The sequence below is a fragment of the Bos indicus x Bos taurus genome, chromosome 17, assembly GCF_003369695.1.
Source record: "Bos indicus x Bos taurus breed Angus x Brahman F1 hybrid chromosome 17, Bos_hybrid_MaternalHap_v2.0, whole genome shotgun sequence".
NCBI classification, from domain to species: Eukaryota; Metazoa; Chordata; class Mammalia; order Artiodactyla; family Bovidae; genus Bos; species Bos indicus x Bos taurus.
The window spans coordinates 9908083-9922435 of NC_040092.1; the positions used below are offsets into that span (position 1 = coordinate 9908083).

At 47.5% G+C, this 14353-nt stretch overlaps 1 long non-coding RNA gene across 1 annotated transcript; it reads left to right on the forward strand.

The window, feature by feature from the left end:
• Nucleotides 1–89: 89 nt before the first annotated feature.
• Nucleotides 90–7510, forward strand: LOC113907420. The gene is made up of 2 exons (XR_003515191.1): nt 90–563; nt 6669–7510. It is a non-coding gene; the product is annotated as an uncharacterized LOC113907420 (long non-coding RNA).
• The last annotated feature ends 6843 nt before the right edge of the window (nt 7511–14353 follow it).

A 14353-nucleotide genomic window follows, 5' to 3' on the forward strand; every position in this document is an offset into this window, starting at 1 on the left:
CTGTCCCCGAAGAGTCCACCCCCGGCTCCCCGGCGGCCCAGGTACCGCCGCGCCCCGCCCCTTGCCCCGCCCCGCGCTCGAGGAGCCCCGCTTCCGGGCGGCCCCTGGCGGCGGAGGGGGCGCTGCGGCGGAGTCGCACGCGCGAGGGAAGGGGCTCGGCGAAGGGCCCCGAAGACGCCCAGACCTTGGTGGCGCCGGCAGTGCCCGGGAGCACACCCGGAGGTTCCCAAATAACCCACAACCGCCGGAACCTCCAGAAATGCTGGCGGGGTGCACTGTCCAGGGGATACAACTTTCGAAAAGATGACGAGAGAAGTGAAGGAAGTAAACTCCATACGCAAGGAGGGTGAAGGCAGGCTGTGTATGACACCGTCACCCTGAACCCCGGAGCCAGAATGGCGTGGAAGGATACTGCTGGAAGGAACGGCTCCCCTCTATGGGGGCTTCACCCATTCCCAGTACCCTGGAATGGAACCAGGATGACAGTTCTCAGAACCGAAGAGAAGCCAGGTGGCACCCGCATAACCTGGACTTTGCAGGGTCTGGTGATGCTCAAGTCTCAGGTAGGACCCATCTGCTGCCTCTCCAGCTCTTGTCCTCCTCCTGCCCTCTTGCCCGTATAGATGGTAAAGAAATTTCTGCTCTTGGTAGGCAGGCAGGAAGTCCCGTAGGCCTGGTTTGAATCTCAGACCCCAGCTCTGCCACTTACCATCTGGGTATCTTGGGCAAATGTCATCAGCCTCTCTGAACCTTCTTTTCCTGTTCTGTAAAATGCAGATAATAATCATAACTAATTTCTCGGTAACATCTGATGACACTATCACATAAAGGCCTAGCCCAGTGTTCACAGCAGGACCGCAAGTGCAGTTCAGGAAGTTCCCTTCCCTCTGCACCTTATGAGGCCCCATCCCCCACTCTTGTTTAGTAATGGGATACCAGAGACTTGAAAGGATGGGGTGTGAACCTCCCAGGCTCTCCCTGTTCTGGTCTCTCCAAATCACATGGATGATGCCATCCATGCAGGAAAGTGTGAAAGTCTCTCAGTCGTGTCCAACTGTTTGCGACTGTATAGTCCATGGAATTCTCTAGGCCAGAATACTGGAGTGGGTAGCCTTTCCCTTCTCCAAGGGATCTTCCCAACCCAGGGATCAAACCCAGGTCTCCCACATTACAGGCAGATTCTTTACCAGCTGAGCCACCAGGGAAACCCATCCATGCAGGCGAACAGGGCAAGTCTGATCACAGCTTCGACTCCACAGAAGGACAGATGGACAGATTGCCAATAAGCTACACTTCACCCCTGCTGAGGGTTCACCCCTCTCTGTACTGTCTGCCTATGCAAACATCTCATTCCATACGCAAGGTTTTAAGAAAAACAGGATGGGAGAAACCGCTGCCCAGAAGCCAAAGTGAACAAGGGAAATTCCTTTTGTTCCCCGCAGCCAATCCCACTGACAGAGGAACCTGGCAGGGTTCCATGGGGTCGCAGAGTGGGACATGACTGGGCGACTAGCACTTTCACTCTTCACTTTCGCCTACTCTCAGGGCCTGAATTGCCACATCAAAGCCATCAGGTTCCTGGAGCACAAATGCTGAGGCAGGCTTGGGTGCCTCATTGCCAAGTCCACTCTCTCGGAGTCCCAGGTCAGTCCGTGTCTTACCTGTTCCAGCCCTCAGAGTAATCAGTGTTGGGCAGGATTAAAAACCAATGTCCATTCTGGATAAATCACAGGAGATAAAGTACCTTATCCGAATCCTTCCAGAGCTCCTGAAAGCAGTGGGCTGAAGGGTCTTCTAAATCCCCACTGTGCCCCCTCTTGATGAGCTTTCTGATATTCCCTCAATATTCTTGGGCAAGACCTCTGTTAGTGACCAGTTTCTGAAAAAGTGAAGAATCTGGTTGCATCACTTATGATCTTAAATAAAACAAATTAAGATTATGTTCACAGGACAGATGGATGAAACACTTGCCCTCAGATCCTAGATTATCCTGGATATAGACCAAGATGCCATTTCATCTGTAAAATTTGTTAATTTGGACATTCACTTGACAAATCCTTCTAGAACCAGGTGCTGTGTTAGTCACCTGGGATATAAAGTTCATCCACTCATTCCACAAACACTTGAGTGCCTGCTGTTTGCCAGGCACCATGTTAGGTACCAGGGACATGGTGGTAAACAAAAACTCTGTATCCCTAGCAACAGATAGACAACTGGAGATGCACAGATAATTAATGGTGACCAACTGGTGGCATTTAGTGCAGTGAAGAGATATAAAGCGGGTAGGAGAGGAAGACTTAATGGAGGGTGTTACCTTTGACTGTAGTTAGGAAGGCAGTTTCTAAGGAGGGGACGTTTGAGCAGAGATCAAAGTGAAGTAAGGGAGTAAGCCAGGCATATATCCAGAGCCGGCAGTTTTCTGGCAGAGAGGAGACAGGTTGAAGGTCCCAAGAAGGGAGACTTCCCTGGTTGTCCAGTGGTTAAGATTCAAGCTTCCAATGCAGGGGTGAGAGTTCGATCCCTGGTCAGAGAACTAAGATCTTACATGCCTCATGATGTGGCCAAAAAGTTAAAAAGAAAGAAAGAAAGAAAGTCCCAAAGAGGGAATGACTTGGCACATTCCCGGAGAAGAAGAGACAAGTGGGGCTGGGGTGAGCAAGCAGGAGAGTGATAGAGATGAAACTGGAGAGGAAGGCAGGGGCCAGAGAGTCCAGGGCTTTGGGAGTTTTTAAATATCAAGGGGAAACCACTAGCAGGTCTGTGGTAGAGACGAGGCACCTGGTTGCTCGAGGAGCATTGGTGGCTTCACAGCAAGTCTGTCGCCCGGATGGAGACATGGCAGTGTGAGCTGGCCAGGTGCTGTTTCGTGGAGCAGGTGAGGGAGCAGGGTGGCTTGGACTAGGCCAAAAATGGGGGAGGCAGGAAGGGACGGTCAGAGTCAGGAGATTCGTAAAGAATCACGGTAAGCTTCTGTTCCTGCTGTCCAGGAATTTGCACACACACAAAAGCAAAAACAAAAAGAAAGGATAAACCCTGCTATAATATCATGGGAAATGTGCAATAAGGGCAGGACAAGCTAGGTTATGTGGGAGCACCAAGCAGAACCCTTAAGGGAGCTGGAGAAGCATCAGAGAAGGTGACATTTGAGCTGCGTTTTGAAGAAGTGAAATTCCACCAGGTGAATAAGGAAGGTAAAAGGAAGGTCATTCCAAGGAAGGGGGACAGCTTCTGTGAAGGCTTGAGAGTGTGAACCTGCAGAGGGATTTTGGGAACTATCTATGGTTTGTGGGGAGGAGGAGTAAGGGCTGGAAGACAGGCCTGGAAAGGTGATTGGACGAAACTGTGAAGGCTCTGGAATGTGATATAGTCAAGAATCTGTCCTTTAGTCTACAGACAAGACAGATGCCTTGACGGTTGTGTTTTTGAAGAAAATGATGATGCATTGTGGAATAGATTAAAAGGACACTGAAGGCAGGACCAACCAGGAAATTAGGTCCATTTCTTTAACATAAATGCTCAAGTCCCCACCATGTGCTAGGCATTGGAAACAGAGCAGTAATAATGGGAACACTGTGCCTTTCTTTATGGATTGTAAGTCTGATGGGGAGGTAATAAGGACTAAAAGTAGACTCTGGGTCAGATTCAGGAAATATTTCAGAAATGTCACTGTTAAGCCATGGGAAGTTCTGGATATAGAAAATAAGAATGGCTTGCCTCTCTGTTTTTTGCCATTAATGGGGGTATAGTTACTGCAAAGTATCCTGCCATGTAGAAATAATTTTTTAAATAATCCTTTTGGATTATACATATTTTTATAGCTTTAAAAGCATTAAAAGCATTGTCACATAAAGCCTCTCACTTGCCTTTAAATGTTATACAAATTGCAATTATTAACTAATTATATGTTGTGTTATTTGACTGCATAACCCTTGATGGAAGTTATCAAAATAAGAGCTGTTGTGGAGTGCTGGAAAGACAAAAGGACAGTTAAAAAGAGAAGATGGGTCTGGGACCACATCAGTCTAGAGAGAACAGTGTGTTTAGCTGTCTTGGTGTCTCATTTCTAGCAGCATGCATTCAGAGGAGCAAAGCAGGATTAAGGGCAAAGTTTTTAAAATGTACACGGATCTCTCATTTAAAATGCCTCAGTCTGATGATGTCATGTCCCTGTAGCAAACTCCTTTAAAAACTGTTGTGTCCTGACCAGAACTTATGTCATGTTCAGAGTCATGAAAAAGGTGGACAGCGGTGCTCGGATTAAGTCTCGTGACGTTTCCTGCCGAGCTGGCTCCTTTCTGCCACTGTCAGAACCAAATTTGTACTTAATCTCTCCCTTGTTTTCAGATGACAAAATCTCTCTGTTAGGTTTCAGAAAGCTGGGATTACAAAATGTTCTTATGGCTTTAAGTCCTCTGTGGTGATTGGGGAACTCGAGAAAGGATTAGATGAGAATTTTTTTTTCAAGTGGTTGGGCGGCAGGGAGGGGACAGTCAGTGAACTGAATAGGGGGTTCCTTTTCAGATATCTGCCTTTGGACCCAAATGTTCATCACTTAAGAGGATTCCAAGATTTTTAAAATAAAATGAAAAGGGATGTGGATTATAAGAATATATATGCAGATGTCAACACTGAACTGTACGTTTGAAACTAGACCTCCTGCTGTGTATAAATTATAACTCAATACAAAGAAAAATCAAGCAAGTAGGACAGACAGAACAAAAATAATTAACACTGACAAGTAGAACCAACTACCAGACTGTCTTAGGGACATGAATTATGATTCTCAAAATAGTGGGGACTGAATTCCATTGGAAGAGGCTCTGATGGTGGGGCCAGGGTTTTCACCAACTGATTCCTATGTAGGCCATTAGCCATCCATGGTTTTGGGGGTGCAGTTTGTACCCCTCCTCCTAGCTAGCAAATTCTTTGTTTACTTGTTCACTTGTTTCAAGGGCAAAGGAGATAAAAAGCATAGATGAGGGAAATTCATGGGGTCGCAAAGAGTCTGACACGACTGAGCAACTGAACTGAACTGAACAGATGACTGGTCAGAGGTTACCATTTTCTTTTAAGGACAGCCTATCTGATCTCCAGGTATTAAATATATCATCACCATCATTCTTATTCAGAGCATTCCTCTTTGTCTTCCCCTAACCCAAAGCAGTTCTCAGCCTCTCTCAGATCTTGGCTGGATACAGGAAGTGATCTCACCCCCTACCCTCGCCCTGCCATGTGTTATTCCTTTAATACGATTGCCACACACCCCTGGCACACCCCTACACTGCGTAGACACATACACTCCATATACAACACACCGGAAATCACCATTACATCCATACAGTTTCCATCAGCTGAAATGCAACCCATGTTGAGACAACCTAAGGACATTCCAACCATGCTGGCCTCCTTTATAATCTATCTCCCCCACTCGACTGTGTGTTCCATGAAAGCAGAGACAGGCTTTTATTCACTACTGGAGATCCAGCATCTAGCAAGGTGACCGACACAGAATAGCACAGTAGGTGCTCACCTGACGTTGAGTGAACGAGTCACAAATTGAAAGCAGCAAAACATTTGTTGTTTTTAGAGAAATTAGTTCCCTCTGTTTGGACTCAGTGGTGGGGAAATGGAACTGAAGAACATTCCACGTGGTTTGCTTTGTTTTCCCCCAGCAGACAGATCGTGTCTATCCTCTGTATGTGCAGCCCGGATCCTGAGTGACCAGCCAGCGTAAAGGTACTTGTGACCTTTTAAGGACCAGGCATGTTTTTGCCACAGGCAGGAGGGTTCTATGTTTTAATTGCCTGGAGGTTCCATCCAAAATTCGAGTCAGCCAACAGTGCAGTCTGTGAGCAGGGCGGTTACATCTGCGGCACTTGGAGTCGAGCCTGGCTCGGCACCCGAGCAGACCTCCAGGTTCTGCACAGTTGAAAACTAAGTAGCAATGGCCACTCACAGTGCTGCATGGAAAGGTAGAGCTTGCTCATGCGATCACCTAAAATAACAGCCTCTCAACAGACTTAAAAATTAGCAGAAGGATGTGAGGCACTTGGAAGCGCAAAGGTAGAACTGTTTACCAATTGATATGGAAGTATTTCAGTATTTTCACAACTGGAGCATATCAGCTCATTTCCGGTCCTAAGTATTAATATCAGTAGAACTGCCTCCACCACAGGTTGCTGGAGAAGCCTTTGTTACCTTTTAGATGAGTTACATAGGCAGCATCTTTGCCTGGACACCTAAACACCGTGGTTTCGCTGACAGGGCCTTGCTGGGAAGCTCCTTCCCTTACAGAGTGCTGAGATAATTTTCCTTAAGCAAAGATGACATCACTGACCTGAAGGCGGATCCAGGCAACTGCCCTATCTGGGGAACAATCATTCCTGCAGGTATGTGACTCACACGAGCAAGAGAGAAAGAGAAAGAAATTCAGAGACCTTAACAAGCAGATCTCTGCTCTCCCCACTCTGACACAGCCAGCGCCATCCCCAGGCTATGTGTAACCCGGCAACAAGGATGGTCCCGGGGACCGGGCTGGGTGAGGAAGGTCTGGAGCTAAAATTGCCAAAGATGCTTCAGACTTTAACAGAGGAGGGCGTTTAGAAGAGATGCGGCAAATTCTCTGCCCTGGCAACTTCACTTTCTGTTCTCTTTTTATCTGCTTTCAGTATTTCCAATTAATCTTGGAATGAGAGCCCCAGGCAAGAAGCCAGCGGTGCCTGAGGAATGCTAAAGAGCAGACTGAGCCAGGGAAATAAATGCCAGCGAGGGACCCCACAGCAAAGAGACAGACACCGTGAGCAACTCTCCCATTACCATGAGGCTCGCGAGGCGTGTGTGCGGGTCTCCGCGTTGGCACCATCTGCCAATTCCTCAGGAGGACAGAACAAACCAGCGAGGCATGAAGATTAGATTATGTAATGCTAGAGGATTGCTGTTTTCAAAGAGGAAACAAATGGAACGAATTGATTTGCTTGTCAGAGTCATGTCAGTAAAGGAGACCCATTCCCTCCTCTTCTAAGAGGACTTCATTAAAGAGGGGGATGATTTCACAGAATCAGAAAATGTGAGACCACGATGCACTCCATTCACAAGAGCAAGTCCAGTTTCCGGAACTGCACTGACAAACCCACTTCTGGTCCTCTGGCCTGAAAAATGACTATTCAGCCACTACCTAAGAGGTACCAACACACAAGGAACATAATTGCCAATTGCCAGCCACGAGATTCAGATCCTGGGCGCTTTGCCTGAACTGAACTCGCTCGCTTCTGGGGAGGGAAGCAGCATCTACTTTTGAGTCCAGTAGGGTCATAGGTATATTCCAAGCTCTAAACAAGTGCTTCTTTGATAGGGTGGGCAGGTGTTCTGAAAAATACGTGCATCGGGAAGAAGAATTCCTTGCATTTCTGGGATTCTTTTGTCAAAGCTGGGCTTCTATCAAAATGTCCAGCTTAATTCTTTTTATAGAATGTTCAGTAGATCCAAAGAATAAACACATGATAACCTTGAACCTCCTGCCACGGGGCCATCCCTAAAGGTTTCATTGTCTAAGACATCAAGATTTAAACGTCAGGTATTTATTCAGCTTGGAAATGAAGCCTGCTGTACCAGATATTTTTCCATTTGCCCTTCCTGTTCTACTGTCTGACCTGGGATGCTCCCCTGTACAGACTCCATAGACTTGACACTCTAGCTTCCATTTGGGTACAGCCAGTGGGAGGTGGCAGCGGCAGACCGGAGGGCAGGAGGACACTGAGGGTGATGTATTTATTTCCCTGGTTCCCTCTCTGCCAGGTGGCCTCAGGTTGGTTATGTCTTTTGATAAAAGGTCACTGCTCCCTCTCAAGGCAGCCCTTTCCACACAGCTCTCTTTCTGGGTTCTGGAATTTCTCCCTCCCTTTCAACTTTTAGCTCTAGGAATGGTAAAGACCCCAGTTATTCCTAGCCCCCTGGATACTGCACTCAGTTCAGTACTGTCCAACTCTTTGCGACCCCATGGACTGCAGCATGCCAGGCTTCCCTGTCCATCACCAACTCCCGGAGCTTGCTCAAACTTGTGTCCATTGAGTCGGTGATGCCACCCAACCATCTCATCCTCTGTTGTCCCCTTCTCCTCCTGCCCTCAGTCTTTCCCAGCATCAGGGTCTTTTCAAATGAGTCAGTTCTTCACATCAGGTAGCCAAAGTATTAGAGTTTCAGCTTCAGCATCAGTCCTTCCAATGAATATTCAGGACTGATCTCCTTTAGGATGGACTAGTTGGATCTCCTTGCAGTCCAAGGGACTCTCAAGAGTCTTCTCCAACACCACAGTTCTAAAGGATCAGTTTTTTGGTGCTCAGCTTTATGGACACTGCACTACCCCTATGATTTCCCTACACTTTACCCAAACCTTTGTAAATAGTCCCTGTGTTAAGCCCTCCTCTAATTTCTAATTGAGCATGCCATCCGCTCCTTATACAGAGCCTGACTGATAAACCTACACGCGTGTCGGTCTCTTCCAGGCCCTGCACCACAGTTGTTTCTTTTTTTAAGAGTATCCAAATGAATAATACAATATGCTACTACTTTATAGTTATTCTCAATGTTCACCTTTCCACAACGCTATAATAACAACTTAAAGATAAAACCTAATTCCTCCTTACAACATAATTGTGCAGTAGTGTTTGTATGAGCTAAATATAAATCGAGAACAAGATTTTTCATGCCATCAAAATTCATGTGAACAACTATAAAGAGAGAGCTATAGAACTGATGCCCCCAACTTGAGATTTAGCAGATTTTTTCCAGTATTTAAATCAACCACGCAAGTACTCAAATGTCTACTACATGGCCAGAAAGATGGAAATCTCACAGTGAGGAATAACATCGCCATGGGCTCTGACATGGTGAAATGTGGTCTTGTTTTATGCAACAAATGTGTTCCTAAAAAGTTGAATAGGGACTGTATTTCCATAAATCAAGTAATAAGTTGGATCAGGGGGACCTCACTATTTGAATAACAATTTTGTAAAATAATCACCCTTTGATCTTATGAACCAATTCCACTTTTTTCATCCATCCAGAATACTTCAAATGAAATTTATCTTTAGTCTGTAGGGAGACTTGGTCTCCTTCCGTGCTCTCCGAATAGCAGGATTTGTGAAATGGAATTCAGAAGAAAGATAAGGGAACTACCATTTATAGACCACATAGAATGCTAGGCAATTTGCATCTGTTAGCACATTTAATCCTGGAGGTAAATGCATATTCTATCATTCCCTTATTTTCTCCTTCTGAAAAAAAAATTATTTTGGCAGGTATGGAATTGAAAAATCCACTTTTTTTTTTTAAATGAGAAAACAAGGCAAAAATATTGTCCAGTGCAGGGCCATAACACTGCGTTATTCCCCAACCTGAATGGCTTCCCACTGCTCATAGGATCAAGCCCAAAATTCTTCAGCGTGCCACTGTTCCGCCTCAGTTCTTTCAACCATCCCGGCTTCTCCCCACTCGAAGGCCCTGCTCTGTTCCCATATCTGTCAGCAGCCCCCCTCTCCCCTCTTCTCCAGACTGAGACGCATCCGTCCGGTTTCCACTCGGCTGACACTTGCCAGGAAATGTGTGTCTCCCCAGCTGGGGGTGTCACTGCACCCCCAGATCGGAACACCAGTGAAGAGCTGAATGCTCAGTTGTTGCCTAACTGAACCCAGGAGGCCTGCCCTGCCTGGTGATGGCCATTTCTCTACCAATTTTTTGGACCCAGGTTTCCTTTGGTCCCCGGGGCCTGGCAAAGCATCCCTCAATAATGAAAAAGGTCAAAAGCACCTCTAGGTTCTACAAGGCGTCTGCTTTCTCTCTTCCCCTCAGGCGTATACCCAGGCACTCCGAGATCTGAGATGAGGGGAGAACACGACAGTGCCCAGTGTCCCAGGGGGAGCATAACGTGCCTCCCGCTTGGCGCCTTGGACTCGTCTGGCTTCCGGCCCCATGGCTTGTGGATGCTGCGCGTGCGCGAGAGGATGATTTATCGTGTTATCTCTCCACCCTCGGCCAGTTGTTGGAGCTGCACATTTCAGCCTGGTCCGACTGAAAACAGGAGGCAGTGTTGGAATGGGAGACAGATTCAGAAGGTCACTGAGGCGGGCTTGGGCTGTAGTGAGCATCACCCAGTGACAGGCATTGGACTAAATGACCTCAAGGACTTTGTGTAGTAGGGACCAATGTGTCCATTTTACAGATAGAGAAAATGAGGCTCCTGTGGCTTGGGGGACTTGTCCACAGCCACCGGTAATGACAGTCCTGGGATTTGAACCCAAGTTTCTCTAGATCCCCAACACCCAAGCTCTCTTAGGCCCTTGTTCCTCCTTCAAAAGTAAAGTTTGTTTTTCTGAAGTGTGGTCATCACTGGACAGGAGTTCCTGCTCTCCTTCCCTAGTAACGCAGAGCCGCCTGCCTGCCTTGGTTCATGTCTTACCTGTATGACTTTGAACTAGTCATGTCACCACTGAGCCTCATCATTGTTATAAAATGACACTCCTGCCTGCCTTCCACTACTCAGAAAAATGAATTCTACCCACCAGATGCCAGGTACTGTGTTAGGTAATTTCGGGGTGTGCAAAAACGGAAGCAATCGTGTGAGTAAATGAGATAGTGTATGAACAAGCTAATAAACTCCAAAGCCCTTTCGTAATGTATGTAATGGGCTCTGGGACTTCCTCGGCTGTCTAGTGATCAAGACTCTGTGCTTCCATGGCAGGGAATGCAGGTTTCATCCCTAGTTAAGAAACAGATTCCTGAATGCCCCTTGGTGTAATATTTTTGGAAGGACTGATGCTGAAGCTGAAACTCCAATACTTTGGCCACCTGATGGGAAGAACTAACTCATTTGAAAAGACCCTGATGCTGGGAAAGATTGAAGGTGGGAAGAGAAGGGAACGACAGAGGATGAAATGGTTGAATGGCATCACCAACACGATGGACATGAGTTTGAGTAGGCTCGGGGATTGGTGATGGACAGGGAAGCCTGACATGCTGCAGTCCATGGGGTCGCAAAGAGTCGGACACAACTGAGTGAACTGAATTGTAGCCAAAAAAAAATGGGAGGGGGCTTTCCTGGTGAATGAAGAATCCACCTGCCAATGCAGGAGACACAGGTTTGATCCCTGATCTGGGAAGATCCCACATGCCACAGAGCAACTAAGCCCATATGCACAACTACTGCTGAGTCAGTGCTCTAGAACCCGGGAGCCGCAACTACTGAAGCCTGTGTGCCCTAGAGTCTGAGCTCCACAGCAAGAGAAGCCACCTCAGTGAGAAGCCTGCACACCACAACTAGAGCGGCCCCTGCTTGCTGCAACTAGAGCAAAAGCCCGTGCAAAAGTGGAGACCCAGAACAACCAAAAATAAAATTTTTTAAAAAAGGGTTCTGCCAGTATATGTAGTGAGTTAGATGATAGCAAGTACCATGCAGAAAAATGAAGCAAGGAGAGGGAATAAGGAGTGTGTTGCATGGGTAAGATTTTAAGTAGAAGGGTCAGGGCTAGGTCTCTCCTGAGATGTCAGGATTTGAGGAAAAAAAAAAAAACCTGAGGAGATGAGGGAAGAAAACTGGGCAAGTTTGGATCCATTTCCCCTTAAGAACAGATGAGATCTAAATGGGGCCTGGCGTCCCCGTGAAGCCTGCCGTGCGCCAGTGGGCCTCCGTCATCCAACAGTGGGCAGCGCTGCAGTGGGTTCCTCTCAGGAACTACCCACAGCCTGTTACAGGTATGAGGATTCACAGCCAACAAGCTCTTCCCTTGCATCTCCAGAGAAGTGGGTGTTCCCATCAGTGAATTGCAGAAGGGTCTGCCATGCCCTTGGAAATGTCTGATTTTTGCTCCATTGAGAACAAAGAAGCAGGAAGATGTCAGCGTGTGCTGACATTTTGCTGCCATGTCCCATCTCTGCCTGAACACATGTAGAGGCTCATTCACACAGATGCATCTGCTCAAAGTCCCTAATGTAGGTTCAAGAGTGTTGGTATATGCCTGCTTCCAGGCCCCAGAGCTCTTCAGAGAGAAGCCTAGTCTGGGAGAAAAATATCAAGCCGGCCTTGGCCAGCTCTCCTTTCGGCACACATGTTTTTTAAAAAAGTATATCACAGGAACCAGGATGATGGGATAGAGCCCAATGACTATCCAAACTGGGAGCCCACTGAGGCCTAGAGGGGTGAAATTAGCTGTCCAAGGTCACACAGCAAGTCTGTGAAAAATCCCAGTGAATTCATGCTGCCAACGAATACTCTTTGAGTGCCATATATGTGCCAGGCACTAGGGTTACGGCAGTAATCAAAATGGACAAAAATTTCTGTTCCCCTGAAGCTGATGTTCTAATGGAAGGAAACAGACAATAAAATGATAAATTAGTAATGTATGTAATGTGTTGGATGATGGCAGCCACCATGGAGAGAAATGAAACAGGAGAGGGGATCAGGAGTATTCTGTGTAGGTGCAGTTTGAAGTCGAAGGGTCAAGGAAAGCAGCACTAAGAAGCTGGCATTGAAGCAAAGACCTGAAGGAGGTGAGGGAGGAAGACGGGCCAGGATCTAGGGAAGAGGGTCCCAGGAGGAGGAAGCAGAGCGAGACCCCAAGACAGGGATGTTCCACCCGCGCTCCCAGGAGAAGGAAAGGAGCCACGTCAGGTAGGAGCTTTGTAGGCTGCTGGTAAGGACTATGGCTTTTACTCCAGACGAGATGGAAAATCACTGGAGAGTCTGGGGCAGAGAAATGACGTCATCAGGCCCAAGAAAAAAGTCTGAAGCGATGATCGCTCATTTGTTAATTCATTCATTCAAGCTTCTTAGGTACCAGGTACTCTGCTGATGACAAGCCAGACACCCCCAGAGTGAACCACAGGGCACTTGAGGGTGTATTTTGTGCTGACTGGAGAGTCCAGAGCAAGGAGAAGGGAGGCCGGGCCATGGCCTTCCCCGACCACTTGCCTTCCCTCTCTGCCCTGCAGGCCAGGGCCAAGGGCCCCAGGTAGCTGCAGGGCTCCGTGATCTGGAGGCTGCTAGAACCTGCAGGTTATAAATAGTATCTCCTGTGGCTGGGAGTCAAGATGCTCAGTCTGAATGAGTCAGAGACTCAGAGCCAGAGCCCCCCAAACTGCAGCATCACTACTGAATCCCACCATTCCATCCCGGGCTCCCCTGCTGACCTCCTAATCAAGGCCTGGCCTCTGCTTTTTACCATGACTCTCTCTGACCCTGTCACTCTCCCCTGACCCCAGGCTCAACCCCCCTGGAGCACCAGAAGACCCACTGGTTCATTAGTTCTGGGAGGCAGGATTGTATAATATTTAAAAGCTCAAGATCTGCACTTGGGCTTACCTGGATTCCAGGCCCAACTCAGCTACTTCCTGGCTGTGTGACCTTTGGCAAGTCACTTCACTCTGGGAGCCCCATATTCCTCATTCAATAATGAGGAATAATAACAGTAATAGTATGATGGTAATAATACTACTGTGATATTAGATGATAATAACGGCACCTACTTCATGGAACTGATATGGGGAATTCACAAGATACTCCACATAGAGTGCTTAGCCCAGAGCCTGGCATGTAGTGGCCATCAATTAATGGAGTGACTGTCGCTGTGCTCAATTAGATTCTAATCTGGAGAAGGGTAATAATAAGTTAGAAAATGACAGCTTTCATCTAGTCTACAGAGCATCTTCCAGGTGTTTGTAGTATGGGTTCCTGACATATAATGCTGTATCTCTCATCTTCATAACCAAGCAAATTTCACCATCTCCATTCACACAGGAAGAAACCGAGACTCAGAGAGAGCTGGATGACTTGTCCAAGCCCCACGGGCCCTGGTGAGGCAACATCTGACGTCAGCAGAAAGGCTTAGCCAGCCCCCTCTGACTCTGGGGACGTGTGCAGACACTCTCTCCTAGCCCACCCCACACGTGATGTGCCAGTGAGCGGAAGTGGAGGGGTCAAGGGAAAGAAGGGAGGCAGGTGGGCAGGGGTGCAAGATATCTCTGCTTCTCTAACCATCCCTCCCACCTCCTGAGATGAGAAGCCCTCTCTGTGCCACCTCCCTAAAGTCTGGACTAGCTCTCCTTTGGGTGATACTGAATAAAACTCTCTCTGCCTAACGGCTGCCAAAAGATTGTCTGCTTAATAATTTTTATATGTTACATACATTAAGGATGAAGGTGATGGTGACATTCCGACTTCCCTGACACCATCCCCCAGCTTTGATCCTCCAGGATTTTTTGTCTGGTCATCCTCCAAAACTTCCAAGTTCCAGAAAAATCTCCGTAAGTCCCTGTTCCCCTGCCCCCACCATGCTAGGAGCCTTATAAAATAGTAGAAAGGGCA